At 36.4% G+C, this 17,156-nt stretch overlaps 1 long non-coding RNA gene across 6 annotated transcripts in view; it reads right to left on the bottom strand.

Moving 5' to 3' along the window:
- Positions 1-16,913, bottom strand: part of LOC103105117 (uncharacterized) — a 28,778-nt gene extending 11,865 nt beyond the window's left edge. The window contains exons 1-3 of one of the 6 annotated variants that reach the window (XR_001630144.2): positions 16,718-16,913; positions 4,561-4,713; positions 911-1,059 (exon numbers count right to left, since the gene is read on the bottom strand). This is a non-coding gene — a long non-coding RNA (uncharacterized LOC103105117). The other 5 variants (XR_001630145.2, XR_008911323.1, XR_008911322.1 and 2 more) reach the window with 5 other exon arrangements.
- Between the last annotated feature and the right edge of the window lie 243 nt (positions 16,914-17,156).

Genomic DNA, 17,156 nt, shown 5'->3' with positions numbered 1-17,156 from the left:
TCCTTTTAAGATTATGTTCTATTTAAAAATAGTTCTGCACTTATTTATCTTGTGTTTCTCTTCAGATATTTCGTATTTTGTGTACCAATGCTACTCAATAAATGTTGATTGACTGATCCTAAGAAGCATCTGGATTTCAGTCAGAACTAGAGTCTAGATCTACATGATCTGTGAAGAGACCATTTCATGGAAATTTTTTCCCTCAGACATCTCAATGGCTACTTTCTAAGTGACCAAATTACTTGAATTAATGGTACAATTTGATAGTTACCAAATACCAAACTGATCTTTTGGGGGTTCTGGTTTTTGTCATCTCACACATATGGCCAAAAAGCATCTGCCCTCCTCTTCTTTCCCTTCAGTTCTGGCATCTTCCTAAATGCTCCTCTGCCTGGGAATGAGGACATCCTGACCTTTTCACAGCCATTTCCAAGTCCTAAAGCTTAGCTATTCATTAGTAGGAAATGGAAGAGTTGGAGGTGGCAAGAACGTAAGAGACCATTCCCAAGCTCTGTCTCCCCTCCGGTACAAAACATGCAGAGCCATAACTAAGTCCCCCTAAGTTGCTTGCTGTTGCCAAATGGGCTTAAATCTGGGAGGAATGCCATTTTTAAACTCCCGGATGGTTGGCATTGTCAAAACACAAGCCTTTTAAATAAGCCCCTGGCTTCCTCTTCAGACACCATCAGATCAAGACTCAGTAGCTTTGGATTAATTGTTCCAATTCATCATTTCCTAGCCTTCAACTGGGGGCCACTGAAAATTAAACTTAATGTGGCTCAGAGAATTATATCACTGTTCCAATTCATTCAACAGTATTGGGACTTGGAATGTGTCCATGTACCATCTCTTTTAGTACCACTAACATTTCCAAGCTGTTTTCTAAATAAATTTTTCTTGTTTATACAACCTGTAGTCACGACATTGGTCCAGATTATCTTCCATTTTATGGTCTTCTGGGTTGTGATTTATATTCTTGTCTGTTCATCATCATCAAGAATTTAGAGCATCCCCTTGGTATGCATATACTTCATAAGGCCTCCAGCTTCCTTGTTTAGCCTAAAGATAATTTGGAGAATTTGAAGTCAATCTCTGCCAATTTTACTCCAGATTTAGGGGACTGGTTTTCAGGTAAACAGTATATTGCACCCCTAGGCAGAGAAATTAGGCCATATTAAATAAAAATGCTTTTAATAAGAGGCTGGTATTCACAGAAAGGAACTACAGTTGGGGAGGAGTATCTCATAGGAGGGTAAAATGTTTTCTGACAAAGCTGAGCCTCCTTTGGCCACTGGGGCATAATTCCATGTTTGATTTAGTAAGAAAGGTTTCAGAGGGAAGAGACAGAGACCAAGAAAGACACAGGAATAGAGAGAAGGTGAGAGAGAGAGAGAGACAGTGGGGAGAGAGAGAGAGAGAGAGAGACAGAGAGAGACAGAGAGAGACAGACAGAGAGAGAGATAGAGAGAGAGAGAGAGAGAGAGAGAGAGAGAGAGAGAGAGAGAGAGAGAGAGAGAGAGAGAGAGAGAGAGAGAGAGAGGGGTAGGCAACTGAGATGCTCAAATCTTGGAATATATATGGAATTGCTGCCCCACTGTGGAACAGTTAGTTTTTGCATGCCATTTGCTCCTAATTCTTTGTGAATTTGAATCAAGTTGTTTATAAGCATTTGAGATTGACAGTATATAAATACAGAACAAAAGTCTTTGTTGATAGTCCTGTGTGCTGATTGCTGTTGCCCAATCAGTGAGTTTGAAATCTGGCATTAAAGTGTTTGTGAATTTTGGGTTTCCTTTATTTAGTTTTGGGATGGGGAAAGAGACAGAGCAAGTGGTAACTAATGAACTGTAGTAATCATATGTGCATATACCCTCATAGATATGGGTGGGGAGAGTGATTGGACTGATGCATAACTGGATAAGGCAAAGAATCCAGGGAAAAGGCCAGCAAATCCTTCCCACCTTCCTGTACTTCCTGAATGGTTCTTAGGGGGTACTCCATTGAAAAACATTTAAAGATTCTACTCTTAATTCCCTATTTGACAAAAACTGCTAGGAAAACTGGAAAATGGTATTGAAGAAATTAGGTATAGACCAACAATTCATGCAATATTTCAAAGTTATTTTTAAATGTATACATGTGTTAGAAATAAAAGATCATACCATAAAAAAAAACAGGTACACAAAATAGTTTATTTTTCAGACCTATGGATTAGGAAATAATTTAGGTCAAAATAAGACAGAGAACTTGAGATAAAAAATAGGTAACTTTGATTACATTAAATTGAAAAGTTTCTCTACAAACAAAAGCAATACAACTAAAATTAAAAGGAAAACAACAGGGAACTATTTATAGCAAGACTCTCTGACAGAGGCTTAATTTCTCAAATATATAGAGAACGGAGTCAAATTTATAACAATATAAAGCATTGCCCAGTTAACAAATGGTCAAAGGATATGAACAGGCAGTGCTCAAATAAAGAAATTAAAACTCTTTGGTCATGAAAAAATGCTACAAATCACTATGATTTCAGAAATGCAGATTAAAATTATTCTTAGGTATCACTTCACACTTGTCAACTAGAAAAAATGCAGAACTATTAAATAGTCAAAATCACTCTTTAATTAAGGGAAAAGGGGTTAGTGCCACTAATAAGACAACAGAGCTGTTTCTCAAGACTGCACAGAGTCAAGACACCCTGGTCACTAGCCCCTGGGAGTGCCACCGACTCAGGATGGACTCCAAGGAACAAAAGAACTTGGGGAACCTATATACCACTCTAGATGACCTGGGGGGTTTTAGGATTAGAGGGACAGCTGATTGACTTTACAATGGTGAGAAAGGAAAATGAGGAGTTCCAGACAGGAATAACAGTGAGGGGCTGTTGCCCCACAATGGACACAAAAGGGAAGGACCACCTTGGTAATGGACCTTAGCCTAGTGGGAGAGATCATTTGGGATAAAAGGGATGCTTAATATTGGATGGGATTAACTGTTCCCACCCAAACTACCAGGATGTTCATTGTCTGGTGAAGAGGAACCTTCCCTCAGGGGGAAACCTCTCCCAGTGACAAGGTCAAAACCTGGGGTTTCTACACTCAAAATAAATAAACTGGGGATCTCTAGATTTTCATGTTGACACACTCATCAGTCTAGCTAACATGACATAAAAGGAAAATGACAAATGTTGGAGGGAATGTAGAAAAATCAGGCACTAATACACTACTGGTAGAGCTGTGAATTGTAGCTTCTGTTCCTTTGCCTCAGTTATACCACTACTAGGTCTGTATCCCAAAGTGATCATAAAGGGAAAGAATCTAGTTGTGCAAAATGTTTACAGCAGTTCTTTTTGTGGTGGTAAACAATTGAAAATTAAAACGATGTTCATCAAGAGGAAAATGGAAGAACAAATTGTGGCTTATGTTCATGGTGGAATACTATTGTGCCAAAAAAATGATAAGCAAGATGATCCCAAAAAAGAAAACAAAACCTGAAAAGACTTAAATGAAGTGATGCAGGGTGAAGTGAGCAGAACCAGGAGAATGTTGTACACAGAAACAATAATGTTTGATGATCTATGCTGAATGACAATTATTGTTAACAAGCCAAGGATCCAGGATAACTCCAAAAGACTCGTGACCAGAAAAGGAATATCCACCACCATAGAAAAGACAAATGGAGTCTGAATGCAAATTGAAACATACCATTCATTACTTTTTTTCTTCCTTGAATTTTTCTCTAGAGAAAGCAATAAATATCTTCTTTTACAACATGACAAACATGAAAATATGTATTATATGATAACATATGTACAACCTATATCCTATTATTTGTCTTCTTAGGAAGGGGGGGAGGGATGAAAGGGAGAGAGGGAACATGGATTGAAAAATGTCAGAAAACAAATTTCGAAAAATTTTATTGATTATATATTTTGTATGATTATATATGTAATATGAAAAAATTATTGTAATAAAAAGATTCTACTCTTCCTGACATATTCTGTTATTTCCAAAATTGTCTAATGCAGACAGATTTAAGCCAAACAAAACTGAATTTATTTCAAATAAGATTGGAATCTCCCTCCTGTTTGAGGATTTAAGATGTATGGAGTTGGGAGGCATTCATACCTCAGAAATATGTTAGTTGAAAAAATATAAGAAATGTCTGAACAAATTGGGCAGTATGGATGAACTAAGATATTGTGGTTTAAGAAATGATAAATATGAAAAAAATGAAGTATACAGGAGCAATGGTTACAAAAATGGAAATAAAAGTAACAGTAAATGACAATTGAAATTGAATTGCAATAAACAATCTTGGTCTCATAAAATTCATACAACATGAAATACTACAAATTCTGAATATTACATATGCTGTCAGAAAGGTATGTTTGTCAGTCAATTGTGTTAAACTGGTTTTCATTGTTACCAAGTATATCCAATGATAGCTATTATTATAGTGGAGATATATTCAGAAATTGCCAATAGCCTCCAGTCCCTCAAAATTCTTAGTTCTTTCCTGGGCTATAATCCATGAATTAGCTACATTCCCCTTCCTTACCTATTTTGCCCCTGTGGTGAACCAGTTCAACTCTGCACTATCGTCTTCCCTTGAGTTCCTTTGTCCCCTTTTCTTATTTTTGATGTTTTTCTTTCAAATCTCAGTTCTGGATTACTTCAATCATCTATTGCCTTTGCTTATACTCTAGTGCTACTGGACAAAAATGGAGAAAATCATGAAAATGTGCTCACTGGGTCCACTACAAATTTATGTTATATAATATTAACTGGGTTCTCAATGGGGCGAGGTAATACTTTTAAACCTCTCTTCTCCCTAATTGCCTTTCACTCTCGTGTATTTATTTAAATTCCCAATGATTTATCCTCTCTTTTGTTTCTCTGGTGAGTCTTATTCCTGAAAACTCAAAGTTTTTCTATTCTCCCAATTATTTATACACAATATTAAGGGGTAAAACTGACCTTAGCAATTTAGTGTTTGTAATCCCAAAGATCCCAGATTTTGGAATAAGAACTCACTATTTAATAAAAACTGCTGGAAAAATTGGAAAACAATATGGCAGAAGCTAGGTATAGAACAATATCTCACTTCCTATGCCAAGATAAGGCCAAAATAGATATATTATTTAGATATAAAGAGTGACATCATAACTAAGTTAGGAGAATGCAGGTTAGTTTACCTGGCAGATCTTAGAAGAAGAATTTATGATCAAACAAGAGACAGAGAATATTATAAGATGTAAAATGAATAATTGTTATTATAGGAACTTAAAAAGCTTTTGTACAAACAAAACTAACATAAACAAGATTTAAAAGGGACACAACAAATGGGAAAAATTTTATAACAAATTTCTCTGATAAAGGCCTAATTTCTTAAATATATACAGAACCAAATTGAATTTATAAGAATTCAAGCCATTCCCCAATTGACAAATGGTCAAAGGATCTGAATGAGTAATTTTCAGATGAAGAAATCAAAGTGATGTTTTTGATACAGGAAATTATTGGAGATAAGATGGCACCATCTCCTCATGTATCAGTTAGGCATAGTCTTAAATACCATGGTTCTTATTTGTTTTTGTCCTATCACTGACTCTAGGTTCAAAATCCTATGGCTTACCAAGCTGTCAGAGCCAAATAATAGGCGATATGTTGAAACCCAAGCTGTTATGACTATAATTAAACTGATAATATATTGATAATAGGTAGATAATTGGTAATGTGAAGCTGTTATAGTAAACTAAAACTATCAGGGTTGAACTATTTGCAGGTGGTGGATAGAAGGCCAGAAGTAGTTTAATACAACCCTTATTTATTTTCTTCTATGGGAAGAGAAAGGGAGAGGGAAAAAAAGATAGAAACTCGGAGTTAGGAATAGGATAGAAAATCTCTTGATCTTAGTCCAAAAATCTCTAAATAAAACCCACATTGGATATCCTAGGGGTTTTAAAAATAAAATTGGCTGCTTTCTTTGAAGCTTCTTCTTGTCTACAGAGTATACCTCCTTAAAGTATCCTCAATTAGCTTAAATAATATTTCTCAATCTAAACTAACCTATCTAAATGAAGAACCTTAAATTATAATGAACTTTTAAGAAATTCTTCTAACAAAGAGCCTGAGTGATATATTACTTAACCTTCTCTAACCTAGAAACTTCTGCTTCTAACAACATAAATGAACCTAATAAAACTCCTTATAACAGTCATCAATAATCATCTGAAAAATTGTTCTAAATCACTCTTAATCAGAAATGCAAATTAAAACAATGCTGAGGTACCACCTCGTACCTATTAGGTTGGCCAATATGGCAGTTGTGAAGATTGGATTTAGCTATCTTCTCTTTGTAACAATGAAGGTACTTAGCTCTTCCTTTATAGTGAAGCTAGAATTGAAAGCTACAATCTATTTTTAGATTTTAACTAAAAAAAGGTGTTAAGTAACTACAAAAGGTGTACTTAACAAAAAAGAATTTAAGTAACCCCAAAAGATAAAATCTAACCAAAGAAGGTGAGAACTAAAGAGTGGGCAGTCCTGGAAAAAAGCATCTGCTGTGATTGGTAGATGTGAAAATTTAGAGGAGATGACATAAGATAAACAGGTCTTTAAGTAGACAAAAAAACAACTGAAGAGGGAAACCCCCAGGCTTGAAGTGAAGGACAGAGGAGTAACTGGAAGATTGATACCCAGACTTCTTAAAGACTGTCATAGGTGCTGAGTGAAAAGCTGACTTAGTGACCCCTCCTTTCTGGAGGCATGAAGCTTCAAGGTAAGGTCCATTTTCTTGAGACTCTTTCCCCTGGCTGGGGCTTAGAAATTCTAACTGATATCAGAAGAAGCCAGAGTTTTTTTTTTCTCTCTCTCATTCCTTAATATCTTCCTTCTATTGTAAATATTGTAAATAAACTACCATAAATTCCATTTACTTTAGTAATTCATTTTGGGATTTAGAAATTAAATCCCTAGTGACCACCTAATTAATCAGAGACCAACCACAATTTAAATTTAACACAGTATAGGAAAGTGATAAATGTTGGAGGGTAGGTGGCAAAATCGGGACACTAATGAATTGTTGGTGGAGTTGTGAGCTGATCCAACCATTCCAGAGGGCAATTTGGAAGTATGCTCAAAGAGCTATATGCATACCCTTTGACCTTCTATGACTACTACTGGGTCTGTATACCAAAGAGATAATGAAAAAAGAGGAAAGGACTTACTGGCACAAAAATATTTATAGCAGTTCTTTTGGTAGTGGCAAAGAATTGGGAATTGAGAGGATGTCCATCAGTTGGAGAATGGCTGAGCAAATTGTAATATATATTGGTGAAAGAATAATATTGTGCTATAAGAAATGATAAGGAAGATGATTTCAAAAAGAGCTGGAAAGACCAGCATGAACTGATAAAACAAAATAAGCAGAACTGGGAGAGCATTGTACACAGTAAGAGAAATATTGTATGATGATCAAATATGAAAAACTGGCTACTCTTAGAAATGAAATGATCTGGGACAATGTTGAAAGATTTATGACAGAGAATGCTATCCACCTCCAGGAAAAGAATTGTTCAAGTCAGACATATGTAGATCAAAGCATACTGTCTTTCACATCAGTATATTTATGGTTTTATATGTAATTTTATGACAGTGACTGATATGGAAGTGTGTTTTGCATAATAAAAATAAAATCATTTTTTTAATTGAGGCCATTACTGGAGAACTCTGTTGTCCTGTCTTCCTTACTTCGAATTAAGCAAACTCCTCTTCATGCACAAATTATCCCATTCTATACCACATTCTCCTGAAGATTACTTTCCATCATTCTTTTTGTCTTGAGTCTTCAATCTCTCCCAGTCTACTAACTCATTCTCTACTGCTTACAAACATACCATACTAAAAGCTCCACAATACTTAAAAATCACCCACCTATGCTACCCTTTTCAGCTAGCTATCATCCCATAAATTTCTTCCTTTTGTGGCTAAACTTCTTGAGGGTATCTACAATTGACGCCTCCAATTTTTTACCACCCAGTCTTTTCTTAACTCTTGGTTGTCTGGAATCCAGTCTCATCACTCAACTAAATCTGCCCTCTCCATGGTTGCCAAAGATCTTTTAATTGAAAAATCTAATGACCTTTTCTGAGACCTTATTTTTTTTGCCTCTGCAGTCATTGATACTGTCAATCACTCTCTTTGCCTCAAAACTCTTTTCATTCTAGATTTTTTTGTGACAAAAACCTGGTTCTCCAACATGGCTCACTAGAACCAGGAATGGCAATTCTGAGCATCTTCCCTGGAATAGCACTAGTTATATTGTTTGCCTTTCTACATATAGAGACAGGATACAGACTTTGGTGAACAGGCTTTTGACTGCAAAGAACAGAATAAAACCCAGAGCTGCTTTTAGTAGCATTTACTTATAATCTATAAATGGATATGCTACCATAAAATAATAAAGCTGATTTATATTTCAGAATGAAAAATGAGAAGCTATCCTTCAAATTTATAGCATGAAAAAGAAAATCTAGCTTTATGCAAGTATGGTTTTAGTCAGATGGGAAAATAGATGTATGACCTATAGATGTCACAAATGACTAAATAGCAGTGCTCAAGATACCAAGAATGAACTGTTCTTTCTGTTCTCAACAGTCAATCAGCTGAGACATGGAAAAACCCATTAAGGAATCTCAGGTTTTCCTCTGATGCCCTTATGCTCACTGCAAATTGAATATTCATTTATTTCATGTAGGATACACGCCAGGGCTAGCTATACATTTTGTAAATGCTATTATTACAATACAATACAAATGCTATTATTACAATATGAAATTTCCTAAATTTGTTGAGGGTGACTATTAGTCTCCCTGAAAGAGGAGTAGATTTTACCTTTAATCTTTAATCTCTTCTAATGTTTCATTTGAAATTTCCCAATATTCACATCATTAACTAAAATGATATAACTTGGTAATATTGAGCCTTTTCTCTAGAAGGTGTGGCAGGGATACAAAAACAGAAACAGCTAGAATGACTGAATAATATATCCTATATCTATCTATATCTAAATCTCTTTAAAGATGTAGATATAGCCTCTGATACCAAAGAAATTTTATAAAGCTCCTCATCTATCTTTTAGTTTGTTTATGAATAGTTTATTCTAAAGCTATCCAAGTTCTGCTTCCTCTAGTTTGATTAATTTTTTTGAACCCTTAACTTTGGTCTTATAATCTACATTGTGTATTGGTTCCAAGGCAGAAGAGTGGTAAAGGCTAGGCCAGTAAGGATGAACCTTTTAGAGACGTTAGAGACCAAGTGCCCAAACTGTACCTCTCATGTCTCATGTGAGCCCCCTGCCTTACACCAGACAGGGGATGGGCAGAGGGTCAGGTGATATGAGAAATGTCCTCAGTAGTGTCTGAGACTAGATTTGAACCCAGGATTTCCTAGCTCTAGACCTAGTTCTCAATCACTGGTTCACATAGCTCTCTTCTAGATTTGGTTCATTTGTAAGAATTCAGCTCCATTTTCTTTTTTTTCCCCTTTTCATTGATATGTTTTGATTCTGTATCATATATATTTCCTTACATGTGCCTGATCACTCATTTCTAAGAAAGCCATCCCTTAATAACAAAAGAAAAAAAAAACTAACCAATTCATCAATCAAGTTTAACCTTTTATGCAGAATTCCATATTCAAAGCTCTCCACCTTTGAAAGAAATGAGAGAGGTACATTGTCATATATTTTGGTTGGAGACCAAACTTGGTCATTATAATTTCACATCATTCAATTATGATTATTTTGATATTGTCATTCCATTTTTTATTAGATTCACTAGAGGTCGATTTTTTCCCTGGTTCTTCATTTTGCCTTAGTGCATTTAAGTCTTCTCATGATCATATGCATTCTTCCTCCTTATTGTTGCTTACAGTTATTTTTAATACATCAATGAATTAATGAATGAATAAATGAATATTTAATAAGTACTTGATATGTGCCAGGCACTGTGCTAATCACTGGACATAAAAGAAAAGACAAAAACAGTCCATGCCCTGAAGGAATGCATACAACCAATTAACCTATTTTATATAATTTTAACTTTGAGTAGTGTGAATTTGAATGCATAAAACTACATTATAGGATTCATTATTTAAATTGTAACCTAGCTGTATTCTAATGCTGGAGACAAAATGCATATAAATAAGCATATTTATATGCCACAAGTTGTTTATCCATTCCATTCCATATTCATACAGTCCATTTCTATCTACTTTGTCTTAGTTCTATATTACTTTAAAAAAGGTGATGCAATAACTATTTTGGTGTATATGGTATTCAATTTCATTTTCCTTCCTGAATTTAGATCTCTTGAGTTATTAGATTTTGAGTGGGACAATTTATCAGAACTTAGTTGCTTCCTCTCTCAGAAACTGGGGCAGAGAGCTAAGATTGGGAGGGGGGCGGTACAGCTAGTGAAGTAAGTGCACATGTATCTTTTCATATTTCTTCTGTATGTATAATACTAGGAGTGTTTTCAACAAATTCAATCATGCACAAGGGAATTCAGAGTTGTTTTTCAATTCCTTAAGATCACATACTGGATTAATTTATCTAGTTATAAGGATGGAGACTATCTAGAATGTATAATTATGGGTTCTCTTAAAGGTGAAAAGTCTTGGGATGGGGGGGACAAGATAATAGAAATATTGACTTAGAGCTTAGAGATCTCTGGTATAATCAGCTCATTTTACAGATAAGGAAACTGAGACTAGAGAAGTTAATTGAACAGTCCAAGGTCACACCCATAGTATGCAGAAGAGTTATGATTAAAGGTCAAAGGTTTTCTGATTTTAAATCCAGTCCTTTTCCCACTGTATATGACAGGATCAGAGTTAGAGATATCCATTTTTAGAAGTGTTTTTAAAAACTTTCAGCATAACATAAGTGGGCTATGGAGAATTAAGCAACTGCATGAAACAAATATTCCCTTCTTCTATGAGGCACAACAGAAATCCAGTTTAGAGTTCATAAAGCTGGAGTTAAAAGTCCAAGCCTTTCAGCTTTTGGTCCCCAAAGAGGATTAAACATGAAAACAAGCAGAGCATGAAGATGAAGAATGAAGACAATTAGTCTTCTCTCACCTCCCTGAGTTCAGAGATGGAATAGAATTCCTCAAGCTCAAAGTGGGAAAATATGACTTGGGTCTAGGAAAATACTAAGTTACAGCTTGGTTTGTACAATGTCTGAGTTCTATTCCCCAAAACAACTATCTTAATTTGACAACGGGATTCAAATTGAGATTTAGTATGATTTACTGTCTGTGATCTCTTCAATTTTTCTACTGCCTGGAATCGTGCAAACACAACCATTTTTGCTCATCTGGTGTGATTTACATCCAGTTATTGCTATAAGTCTTCCTCTGGAAGCTCATCCAGTCATCTAATGACCTTTTTCTAGGTCTCTTGTCCTTGTGTAGCTTATGGCCAAGCCCATGGGCTGTCTATCTGAAATTCTTCTCTGTCGCTGCATGATGGGGCCAGGAGAAGGAGCCAGATGCTATATACCATGATGCTCCTTCTGGCATACTCCTGACCTAGCCTGGATTGCTTGCAAAAAGAAAGGAGAGAAATGCTATTTCATTTTATTCCTCTCCTAGTCTCCTCACCAGAACCTGCCTCAGTGCACACCCTTCACTTCCTTCCTCTCCCTACTATACACTGAAACCTAAGAGCTGAAGGGACTCCACTCAAAGGCTGAATCCTTAGGGTTGTTAAGAACCGAAATGAATTCATTTCTCAATGATTAACAAACTCCCCCTTGGCCATACCCTCATCATTCCAATGGTTCTTAATCACTGACTATCATTACTGCAACCTGATTCCCATTCCCTTATTGTTCATTTTTATTCTCAACCCCTTTAATGCGCTCCTGCTCCTTCCCCTCTCCCCCACATCCTGCCAAGTCTCACTCATTTTGCAGATACCCATTTTTGAACTATGCTCCCTCAGATACCTGCTTCTTAGATAATGAACTTGCTTTCATCTTTTTTTTTAAAGCCCTTACCTTCTTTCTTAGAATTGATCCAAAGCAGAAAAGCAGTAAGGGCTAGGCAATTGGGACTGTGACTTGTCCAAGGTTACACAGCTACAAAGTGTAGGAGAGCATATTTGAACCCAGGATTGCCTTGTCTCTGAGTTTAGGTCTTTAGCCATTGAGTCACCTAGCTTGGAAACCCTTTCAGTTACTAACTGCACTCTCACTCATTCACCCCTCAATTTATTGATCAAGGTGAGGGAGTTGCAATACTCCTCTTTTTCTCTGTTGCTACTTTCAAATTCAGTCTGTACCACCATCTCTGATAACTTTGTGATTTACTCAATCCATATCTACCAGTTACCCTACACCAATGATTTTCAGATCTACGCACCCAAACATAGACAACCTCTTTGCTAACTTTCAGTTTCAAATATTCAAATGTCTATTTCAAATTTTGAATTGGATCTCTGATAGAGATCTTATATTCAACTCCAAAAGGGGATTCTTTTTTCTTCAAAACCCTTTTCTCTTCCAAACTTCCCAATTACTATCAGAAGTATCATCATTCTCCCAAACACCCAGGAACACAACATAGGTATCATCCATGGCTCCCCAATCTCTCTCATCCCTTAGCACTCCATATGCAATCTGTTGTCCAGGGCTTTTGGTTCTACCTTTCTAACATCAATCTTTGACTTTCCCACCAGTCTTATACAGTCTTATCACCTCACCTGGACTAATAGCCTGATGTTTGGTCTCCCTGTCATAAATTTCTCCTTATGGCATCTGTACTTCACTCAGTGGTCAAAATGATCTTTCTAGCACTGAAATCTGACTGTCACCCTCTCCCTCACTGAATTCCAGTGACTCCGTCACTTTCACAATCAAATATAAAACCACTTTGTCTTTTAAATCCTCTCATAAGCATAACCCTTCTACCTTTTTGGTCTTCTTATACTTTATTCTTCCCTATTTGCTCAGCAATTTTGCAACACTAACCTCTTTGCTCTTTGCCAAGCAAATAATTCTATCTCCTGACTCTTATGGACTTTTATCACCTCTCCCCCATGCCTAGAATCCTCTCCCTCCTCATTTTTGCCTTCCTGACTTCTTAATCCCAGCTAAAACCTCACCATCAACAAAAAGCCTTCATTGGTTCTCCCTTAATGTTGCTAGTTGTAAACCTCAAAATTTCTTAGACTTATAAATGTTGGAAATTTCACCATTGGGAAATTTCATACTTGAAAAATTTCCTATTGATAGTGGGTCTTGACTATTGGAATGTGAACCCCATTGGCATGGGAGGTTCCTTCTCCTCCCTTCTTAAGATTACTTTAGGACAGAAACCTTTTGTTGAACAATGGAAAGGACTTTGACCTATGCTTAAGCATAGAACAGGAATTTCTTTGAGTCATGATTGATTTTAGAATTGATACAATGGAGATACTTGGAATCAATCTCTACCCTACTCAGGTTAACAGGATTTAGAAAGGGCTGTAGCAAAGGATCAAAGATTTAATTATTTGAAAATATGACCTTCAACAGACATGTGCAAAGCCAGAGACCTCTGGGCGGTCCTGGGTTAAGCTAGAGCCTCCATTGGCACAGGGAAATTGATGGACAGGTGATTGGTAGATGTGAGGACTGAGGGGAGGGAACTTGGATGGTTTGCTTAAGGATAGGGGGGGTCTGAAGACGCGAGGAGGTGGTGGAGGAGTTTGTCGGAGTGGTTGCGGTGTGCTCTGAGAAGCTTGCGCTGAAGGAAGCTGAAGGTGGGGGCCCTGGAGACTGTTTCTCCATTTTTGGTCACGTGAGTAATAGGGACTGATCTCCTTTCATTGCCCAGCTATCTAAGGGCTTGGGCCTTTTGGCCCAGCCTAAACAGAAGGGGTATTTAAGCCCTATTCCCTTCTCTCCCCTTTCTCTCTCCCTCTATCTCTCTATCTCTAATTCCTTTCTTCCTCCTGTTTGTAATTAAAACTCCATAAAAGGTTGACGGCTGACTTGAGTTTTCATTAAGGAATTACATAGCTGAATTCCTTGGCGACCTTAAATTAATATATATCAGTCTTTTAAAAGTGATTTCCTTGTCACATAGTGCTTTCTCTTTGTTGCTCACCTCTAACTTATCTGTATACAGTCTACTTTGTTTGTATACAGTTGTATATAGTTGTAGGCTTTCTTCTCATAAACTGAAGACTGTTTGAAAGTAGGAACTTTTTTTGCCTTTTGCCTGGCATATAGTAGGTGATAAATAAATGCTTTTTGATTGATATTTCTTTGATGATATCTTTCATAAGACTTTTGGTAAATGATTTTTTGTTAATGTACTACAGTCACATCATATATTTCTCATTCTCCTTTCAGGAAAACTAAAGTTGTGAATTTGTGTGTGTGTGTGTGTGTGTGTGTGTGTGTGTGTGTGTGTGTTTTCAGGTTGGCAGCTCTACATCAGCATTAGAATATGTTAAAAGGGGATAGCTGGGTACCTCAGTGGATTGAGAGTCAGGCCCAGAGACGGGAGTTCCTGAGTTCAAATCTGGTGTTTGGCACTTTCCAGCTGTGTGACCCTGGGCAAGTCACTTAACCCCTATTGCCTAGCCCTTATCACTCTGCCTTGGAACCAATATATAGTATTGATACTAGAATGGAAGGTAAGGATTTTTTTTTAAAGAATATGTTAAAATACTTTCATTTCATGACCTTTTAAAAATGTTCTTTGCTATATTACTTTAAGCTATCAATGGCATTTGGGAATGTCATTAATGGGAGAAAGTTCCAACTCTGCATGGGTAGTTAATATCTTATTAGATGTGAACTTTGGTGATTTCTGAATGCATATGACATGAACTGTTAAATCAGGGAATATGAGGATCCCCTATTGGTGATTTGGATATCTTTATTGACTTTTGCATTGGGAGATTTGTACAGACACTGAAATTTTGAGAAGTTCAGAGAATTATTTGCATCCTGATTGCTAAATCCCATGGTGTGGTTGCAAATGAATTATATACTTGCAAATGCTAGTATGGGGAAGAAAATAGTTAACAATCGTAGAATATCTATTTAGATAGTTTGATATATCTTGGAATGACTGCAAATTACAGAGCAATAGAATTTCAGAGTCCAAAGGACCTTCCAAGAACATTTAGTCTAACCTTTGCCTGAAAAAGAATGTCTCTTACAACGTATTGTGCCTTTGATTGATGACATATAGTGAAAGGGAGTCTACCACCACCTGAGACAACCCATTCCATTTTGGAAATAGTTTCTACTGCTTGGAGGTTTCCCTTAAGCTTTTCCCATTAAGCTTAAATTTATCAGGTTACAACTTCTGCCCATGACTATATCTAGGCCAAACAGACCAAGTCTAATCCTTTTTGCATCATGACAACCCATCAGATACTTGAAAATAGCTATCCCCCTCCCCAACTTTTACATCTTTTCTCTGATAGGATAAGCATTCTGAGTGTCTTCAACTAATTTCAAAACCTGTTATAATTCTAATTCTCTCTTTGGGGCATTTTCTAGTTTATCAAAATCCTTCCCAAAATGGTACACTCAGAATTGAACATAATTCTCTGGATGTCAGCTGACCAGGACAGTTCATAGCAAGGCTATTATCACTTAAATCCCAGAGCTGTTTTCAGGAAAAATTTCCCTCTAACTATATTCTCTAATTCCTCCCTACTTATGAAATTGATTTTTTGAAGCTAAGAATAAGATTTTTACTGATATGGTATGGGTGGGATTCATTGGGTCTATAGAGATAATATACATACAACATTTTGCAAACTTTAAGGTGCTATATAAATATTACCTATTATTATAACAAAATTATTAATTACTATTATTACAATAGCTGTTCCTTACAGTTTTCATGTAATCCCACTTTAATCCTAGTTTCATACTTTGAATTAGACACTTCTCTTTTAGCAAACTGACTCTATTGACATTGACAACAGACTTTTGGAATTATCATGAATGGCATACTGAAGCCATAATTATACTTTCTTTGTGTCTTGTCTGACTAAGGAATCAGCTTTAGGTGTCTTACAGAAGAAAAATGGAATATTGTGTGCACTGACCTAAAAGAAAGCAGGTTGGATACATAAAATAATGTAATAAGAGTAAAACAAAATCATTCTGGAAATGTGGGTTGGGATCAGGTTGTGAAAGACTTTAAATGATAAACAAGAGAGCTTTATATTTGGTCCTAGAGGAAGTGAGGAGCCACTTATTTTTATTGAACAGGGAAATGATACGGCAGAACTGTAGGTTACAGATATTAATTTGGAAGTTCTGTAGACCCTAGAAAGAGAACACGCTTGGGACTGGGGTACTAACTAATCAGGAATCTATTGTAAAAACTCAAATGAAAGATAATTGAATTGCATAGCCATAGATTTTGGTCACTATGTTCAGAAAACAAGATTACTGTATGGGGGAAGAGAGTGTTTTCAAATAAGTATTAAATGGTGAATGATTTCCCCAGATGAACATTGCTTTCACATTGTGACTAAGTCTGTCCTGAAATCCTAAGGAACCACTCCTTTGGGAGAGATCATTGATGATTTTGATTTCCAAGGGAATTGATTTCATAATTTCTGGGGATATCTAATTTGAAAACCATTAGGAGAATCTTCCCAAATTCTCCCCCTAGGTAGTAGCCCACCTATGCTTTTTTATTTGACCCAGAAAAGTTTTTGCCTGCTTTCTACCATTAGGGTTTCCATATTTGAGGCTATGGATAATAGTCATAATTTGTTATAAAACTTAGAGAGGTGTCTCATCATGTCTGATATGAAGAATACACAACTGAAGAAGCTGTACTAGGAAGCCTGGACTGCAGCATGGAATGTTAGCAAACATTGGTCAGTTAATCAGTTGGCAAAAGATTCTGGCTGCCTTGTCAGTTGATCCCCTCTTGGCACTTTCAGCCAGACCAGATTGCTGTCTGCAAAGCAAGTCATTCAAGGCAAAAGTACTAGACAAATGGAAGACTGCTAACACTGGTGTGAATATGCTGTCTCACATGGAGTGAGATAAGACTAGGATTACCATGCTTTGCCTATAGGATAGAAGGAGATCTTTGTAAAATCAAGAGACGTCCT

Source organism: Monodelphis domestica, chromosome 4 (assembly GCF_027887165.1).
Source record: "Monodelphis domestica isolate mMonDom1 chromosome 4, mMonDom1.pri, whole genome shotgun sequence".
In the NCBI taxonomy this organism is placed as follows: Eukaryota; Metazoa; Chordata; class Mammalia; order Didelphimorphia; family Didelphidae; genus Monodelphis; species Monodelphis domestica.
This window is presented reverse-complemented; position numbering and strand designations above follow the sequence as displayed.